The following is a 6,882-nucleotide window of genomic DNA, read 5'->3' on the forward strand; positions in this document are numbered from 1 at the left end:
ACTATCTCGTATTGGTAATCTTGGAGGAACATTGCCCAACGGGAGACTCTTAGAGGAACGTCGCGCTTCCTCAACGTCATTGCGAATGCGTTACAATCCGTAACAATTCTGAACTTCAGCCCCAGTAAGTAGACTCGCCATTTCTTAAGCGCTTCAATGATGGCTAACACCTCCAACTCGTAAGAGTGGTAATTCTCTTCAGGCGGCTTGGTTTTACGGCTCATGTACTGAACCGGGTGAAGCTCTTGGTCGTCGCAATTCCTCTGGAGAAACACCGCCCCGTATCCAAACCTGCAAGCGTCTGCATGTACTTCGGTCTCAGCTTACGGATCATACAGCGATAAAACTGGCGCGCCTATGAGTGCCGCTTTCAGTTGCTGGAACGCCGCCAACTGCTCGTCTCACAACTCGAATCTCGCCTTCTTTCTCAGCAAGTCTGAGAGTGGTTTTGCAACAACAGCATATCCGTCGACAAATCTTCTAAAGTACGACGTTAATCCTAAGAAACGCAGCAACGCTTTTCGATCATGAGGCAACGGAAAGTCTTTGATTGCCTTGGTTTTCGTCTCGGAGGGTTTTATGGAACCGTTTTCGATGACGTACCCTAAAAAGTCGACACTCTTCCTGAGGAACTGATACTTGTTCCATTTTATCTGCAACCCATTCGCCGACGCCACCCGTAACACTCGCGCTAACTTTTGAATGCCCTCGGTGTCATCCTTGGAGGGAATAACCAAGGCATCCATGTACGATTAGACTGTTCCATCCTGCATAAGGTTTCTCAGCACCGCAAAAATAAACCTCGAGAAAACGGCAGGCGAGTTCGATATGCCGAACGGCACATACAGGAACTCGAATTGTTCATTGTAGGTTACGAAGGAAGTATATTTCCGTGAATCAGGATGTACAGGAACATGGAAGAATCCGTTTTTCAGGTCGAGCGTCGTAAACACGTCAGCACCTTGCAGCTGCTTAATCACATCGTCGATATTAGGCATCGCGAAGTTGTCTCGCACTATTTTCTCGTTCAGCATCCGATAGTCGCAGCATAGTCTACTACTGCCGTCTTTTTTCTTGACGAGTACGACCGGGGATGCGTAGTCGGTGGTGCTCGGTTGGATTAGCCCGTCTTCCAGCCACTGCTTGACTTGATGGTCCACAGTCTGTCTATCGGAGTGCGACATGCGCCTTGGTCTTTCGTATACGGGAGCATCATCCGACAACAGGATCTTCATCTCCACTGGCGACTTGGTATTCTTTATGGGCTTGTATTCCGCTATCATTCTCCTCACAGACTCTTCGTGCTCCTTGTTCAAATGTGCCAGGTCAACCACGTCAGCTAGCACCTCTCCTAAATCAGCAACCAGGCATAACTCTATTAGTGTCTCTCGCCACTACTCTATCGCGCTTAGCAGCATTAGATGCTATTACTCCAACGGCATCCACCTCTGCTGTCCTCCGACCTCTCGCACTCGCTCGCGTCTTCGCTACTACAACGCCCGCCTTATTAGTGCCCTTTGCCACCGACGCCTTATGCCCTAGAGCCTGCCTTTGTAGCTCAACTGTCGCTTCCACGCGCCTCTTTGCGCCCGCCTGCACCCTTGTGCCGAATCTGCCGTCTTCCGTCACACACTCTACCTCTGTACCATGTGACCTGTTAACCGCCGAAGATGATTTATCTACTTGCATCCCGCTTTGTTTCTCTGCCTTCTGCCTGAAATTCGCGACGTCCTCTGTTACGATTAGGTCAACTTGTTTCAAAACGTTATTATATCTCTCTCCCTGGCTACGTGAAAGGTAAATTTTAGCTGAACGTCGTCTATAATGAGGTATACGGTAAAGCTGCCCAATGTGGTGAGCTCGCTAGTACCGATCCCCACTAACCTACGCCTCTCGTTATCCAAATCTACATCTAAATTCAACATCATAAGCGTATCATAACGCATTAAACACAAATCGCAACCCGTGTCGATCAGGGCAGATGCGATTACACCGTTAAAATTTATATCTTTGAATATTAAGTTACTGTTCTTTCCCGACTTCGGAAGACGCAAGTCGTCTGACATAGTGTTCACGTGGTTCCTCTCGGCCTTGAAGGGATTCTGAGGTACTCTACAATCAGCTGCCTTGTGGCCCTCTTTGCCGCATTTAAAACAAGTCATTCGCCTCTAACTTTCGCTGTTGAGCTTGGCAAAACCTTGTTTGATGACGATATGGCGTTGCTACTAGTCTGAGGCTTGTTGGCCTGGATTTTCTCATATACCTTTATTTGCTCTTTTAATTGTTGGATAGTCTTCGCCTGATACCGATTACTTTTATTCGACCTAGTGTCGGGTATCCCCTCGATAAATCGATTCAGCTGGCCTCGTCTATTTTTATTGGTTTGCTTATTTCCATTAAAACGTACAGATATTCTCTGAGATCTTCCCCCTGATGCTTCCTACGGTTGCGAAGGGCTCGATGCACTTCGACGGATGACAGCGCGACGACGAATTCTTGCTGCAATGCGTGCTATAAGGAGCACCAACTAACAATACCGCTTTGGCTGCGAATAAATATTTTCGCACCGCCCTTCAACAACTGCTTTGCGTAAATAAAACGTTGTAACTCATCCCAACCTACAGCTTCCGCGTTCGTCTCAAAATCTTCGAGCCACTGCTCATAACTGGGACGCCCTGATCCGCTGAATAAGGTCATAGAATCCTCAATGTCGCGAAGAGTAAAACCGGAACTTCCAACCCTAACCTCGCGCACGCTCTTCTGGCTTTCTACCTCATCGCCATCGGTTTCTCCGCCGTCACTCACATTAAGGCCAAAATGTTCCAGTAATCGGTCTTGTAAAGTCGATTTACGTCCGGTCGTCGACAAGCCCAACTCCCCCAATTTCTCCTTTAAACAGTCAACCGTCAAGTTTCGAATAGCGTCGCGGTCCACTGTTTACAAATTTAAATGTTCAACTTTATCAAAAAAAAAAGAAGCTATTTCAATTGCTTATTGGCCACACGTTTGTAATCGTATACGTATATTCGCTTATACAAGTATGCACATATGTAATTTTGGACAATATTGCGCTCTTATTGCTGCTACAATCAAATTTTCTTTTTGGAAAATATTTTGTTTGTGGATCACACGCTTATATTCGTATACGCGTATTTGCTTATACACGTATGTACATATATAATTTGGAAAATATTTCGCTCTTATTGTTAAAATCAAATTACCTTATTGGATTTGTGTTTGTATGTAAACGTAAAATGAAGGAAATACACATGTGCGACTACATACTACAATATACATACATACATATAATTCACAACATGTACTCATCTGCTTCTTGGTTGAGATTTCAACCCCGCTGCTGTCAACTTCTGTCGCCTGGCTCTTCGCTCCCTCGCTACTGTACGTTGGTTACTGCTGTCGACTGGCTCTTCGCTCCCTCGCTGCTGTCCCTGGTTTTGCGTTGCCTGCGCGTTGGTTTTGATGCTCAACGCAACGCTGTCGCCGTCGCTGTACTACTGCGCAGTCGTAGCTGTAGTGAGTTGCGCTTTGCTCTACTAGTAGTTGCCGATTCTGCCGCTGTCGTCGTCGCTGTACTCTTGCGCAGAGTTGTAGTTTGTTGTGCGTTGTCTTATAGTTGGCAGATCGCTGTCGCGGTCTTCGTAATTTACGCAAAGCCGAGCAGATATGCGCTGTCTTTGCGAATTTTTGCGATTTGGGTAAGTACCGCAACGATGCCGAAAATTTTCCGTACGACGACGCACACGGACCACTATAATAACGGTTAGGTGCCGTGCTTTTAAGCACATAGAATGTACAGTCTTTAATTTAAAACTTTGGTTTTTTGGTTTTCGTGCGCAATTATATGCACATACATACAGCCAACGATTTTGCGTTTAGTGACGCCTGGCAAAATGTTTAATTTCGCGTATATATAATTCCGCGCTTACGAGTTTCACATACACATGTGCTCGTGCACTCCACTGTTAAAGTTTTTTTTTCACATAAGATTATGGATTCGTACCACTTTTGACGCCACTTGTAGGATGGCCCTTCAATAAATACACGCGCATGAGTTTAGTTTTATAAATTACACATAGTTTTATTTCGCTTGAAGGCGTTCTTACTGGCTTGACTAATTTAGATTCGCTTTTACAATAGATCCGTCCGTTCCGTGTGGCCGTGTACTTGCGAGTGTCCGTTTGCTCAGTTCGCTTCTTTCTTATTCTCCTCCTTTCGTCAATCGGGTCGTTTTCAGTGTTGTGTGTGTAAGTTGAACAGTGTTGTATTTGTCAGTCATTGGTCAGGGTTGCTTAGTGGCATTTTGTGTTCGTCCATCTGTCCAGTCCCACATATATTATATTACATGAATAAAAATATGCAATTGCCCCCTCCAAAAAGTTCCGACCTTCCACTTCAATTTATTTGAATAATCGAATACAAGGTCGGAAATTCCCAAAAAACGCAACTGCAGTTCCCAATCATACGGCAGAGCAGGCAAATTAGGCAAGTGGTCTGAACAGGCAAGTTCCAGGCCATATTGTTAGGGCAGTTGGAAAGGACTAGTTTCCAATCTGCACCTTCCCTTTTCGTATTATTACCACAATTGTTAGGGCAGTTAGAAAGCACTAGTTTCCAATCTGCACCTTCCCTTCTTTATTATTGCTTCAGTTATTAGGGCAGTTGGAAAGGACTAGTTTCCAATCTGCACCTTCACTTCTCACATTGTTTCTTTAGTTGTTAGGGCAGTTGGAAAGCACTAGTTTCCAATCTGCATCTTTCTTCTCACATTGCTGCTTCAGTTGTTAGGGCAGTTGGGAAGCACTAGTTTCCAATCTGCACCTTTACTTCTCATATTGTAGCTTCAGTTGTTTGGGCAGTTGAAAAGGACTAGTTTCTAATCTGCAGCCTCACTTCTCATATTGTTGGTTCGGTTCGATCAGGATTTAGGATGTTATACACGCTGTCTGAATGGACTAGATCCAGAGCAGCACTGTTTGGTAGGAGGACGGTGCTTCGGGGATTGGTGTTTCGACTCTGTCAAGATTTGCAGATTCAGCAAGCTGTCTGAGGGGATTGGATGCAGAGCAACCCGACCGGATGGAAAGGACTTATTTCCGTGCCGAGCCTCTATCTGATAGGTAGTGTTCGACAGTGATCAAGTAATGATCTCTGGAAGCTGGCAATGCTTTCACAATTTCTTGTTTGCGGCGGTAGTTCGTTAAAACACTTTAATCCTTTGTAGAATATGTTCATTTTATCCACTTCTGTCCTATATAACGGCAATCTAAAGCTATTATTTCCCTGAGTATGTATGAATGAGTGTCATTTATATATCTGAGATTGTCGCTCAGGTAGTCCGGCAACCGACAATTCTTTATATTGAATACGAATTTCATGGCCTGATAAAAAATTTGCTGCTTAACACTCAGTCAGTTCATATCGGCGAGCATCTCTGGTGTGGGTGCATCGTGGCGCTTATTCAGTATAAATCGCATTGCTCTATTTTGCATTTTTTGTAACTTGCCGATTTGTGTATCGCTTGCCATGAAAAAGATCGTTAGACAATATATGAAGTGTGGTTCTATTATGGACCTATACACTAGTGCATGATAAAAACATAGCAAGGTAGAACCGTTCTCTCAATTTGTCGGCCATGATTTTTTTTTGAAGTTTGCCAACATTTTAAAATCATATAAAAGTGAAAATAAAAAATTGAAATTCTTCGAAATTGTTGTTGCTTGAGATTAAAAATGAAAATGTGTGTGTGAGTTTGTGAGAAAATTTAAAATTTAAATTGTTTGGAAACGTCAAGAATTTTAAAAGTGACTCTCAGCGGTTATACCTTACTATATTTATATCATGCACTAGTGTTTTATATCTTCTTCCTAGGTACTTACATGATCTTTTCATGAGACCAATTTTTTTAGCAATTTTATTTACTGCATAATCAACATGCTCATCGAATTTTAACTTATTATCAATGTATATACCTAGGTATTTAATGATTTTCACCTCCTGGAGCATTTAATCTCTGATTTTTAGGGGAAGCAACGCTAAGAGAAACAAAGTCGTCTTCCATTTGTATTTGGTGCGATGTTTCTCCAAATTCTCCTCCACACAGCTGCATATTACTGCTGCAATTTGCCTCGCTATAATGGGACGCAACATTTAAGGAAGCAAAGTCGTCTTGCGTCTGTATTTCGTAAGTAGTTTCTGTGAATTCAGCTTCAAAAGACTGTGACAGCAACTGCTCACACAGCTTCGGATCCTGAAAAGTACAATTTAATAATTTTCCCTAAAACTTTAATGCGACAATTATTTTTACATTGTCTTAAGTTATTTGCTGTATTCGGCGAACAATCCACGGTCACCGTTTGTCCTGTTGCATTTTCCATTCGCAGTTTTTCCCTTGTTTTTTTAATTAATTCAACTCAGCCTTCTTGTCTTGTATTTTTGACAGCTGATTCTGTCAGAAACATTGGATTGCTGTTGGTTTGTGTGCAGAAAATCGTGCTCTAAGTTGCTCTAGCTCCACTCAGCGCAGGCTCATGAAACCAAAAGTAGCTGCACAACACCCTAATTGCCGAAAAAGCGTTGCTCGCGTACACTACTCCTTTATGGGGACCAAACTTGGTGAAAAAAATAGCTAAGTTTGTTTACTGGATATACTGAGATTATAGCTTAAAGTGTGTTTGCATTGTTCAACTTTGCGTTCAACATTTGCGTTCAACTCGGCGCAGGGTTGCACGAAAAAAAAGTTGAATGGCTAAAAATATCAAAATATGAAAAAATATCAAAATATTCGCCATAAAAAGGTGTTTGCATTGTTCGCTTTCAACAAAGTTGGTCGCCAGCCAACATTTAGCCATTCAACTTTTTTTT

The sequence above is a fragment of the Rhagoletis pomonella genome, unplaced genomic scaffold, assembly GCF_013731165.1.
Source record: "Rhagoletis pomonella isolate Grant_MI unplaced genomic scaffold, Rhpom_1.0 Rhpom_scaffold_01273, whole genome shotgun sequence".
NCBI classification, from domain to species: Eukaryota; Metazoa; Arthropoda; class Insecta; order Diptera; family Tephritidae; genus Rhagoletis; species Rhagoletis pomonella.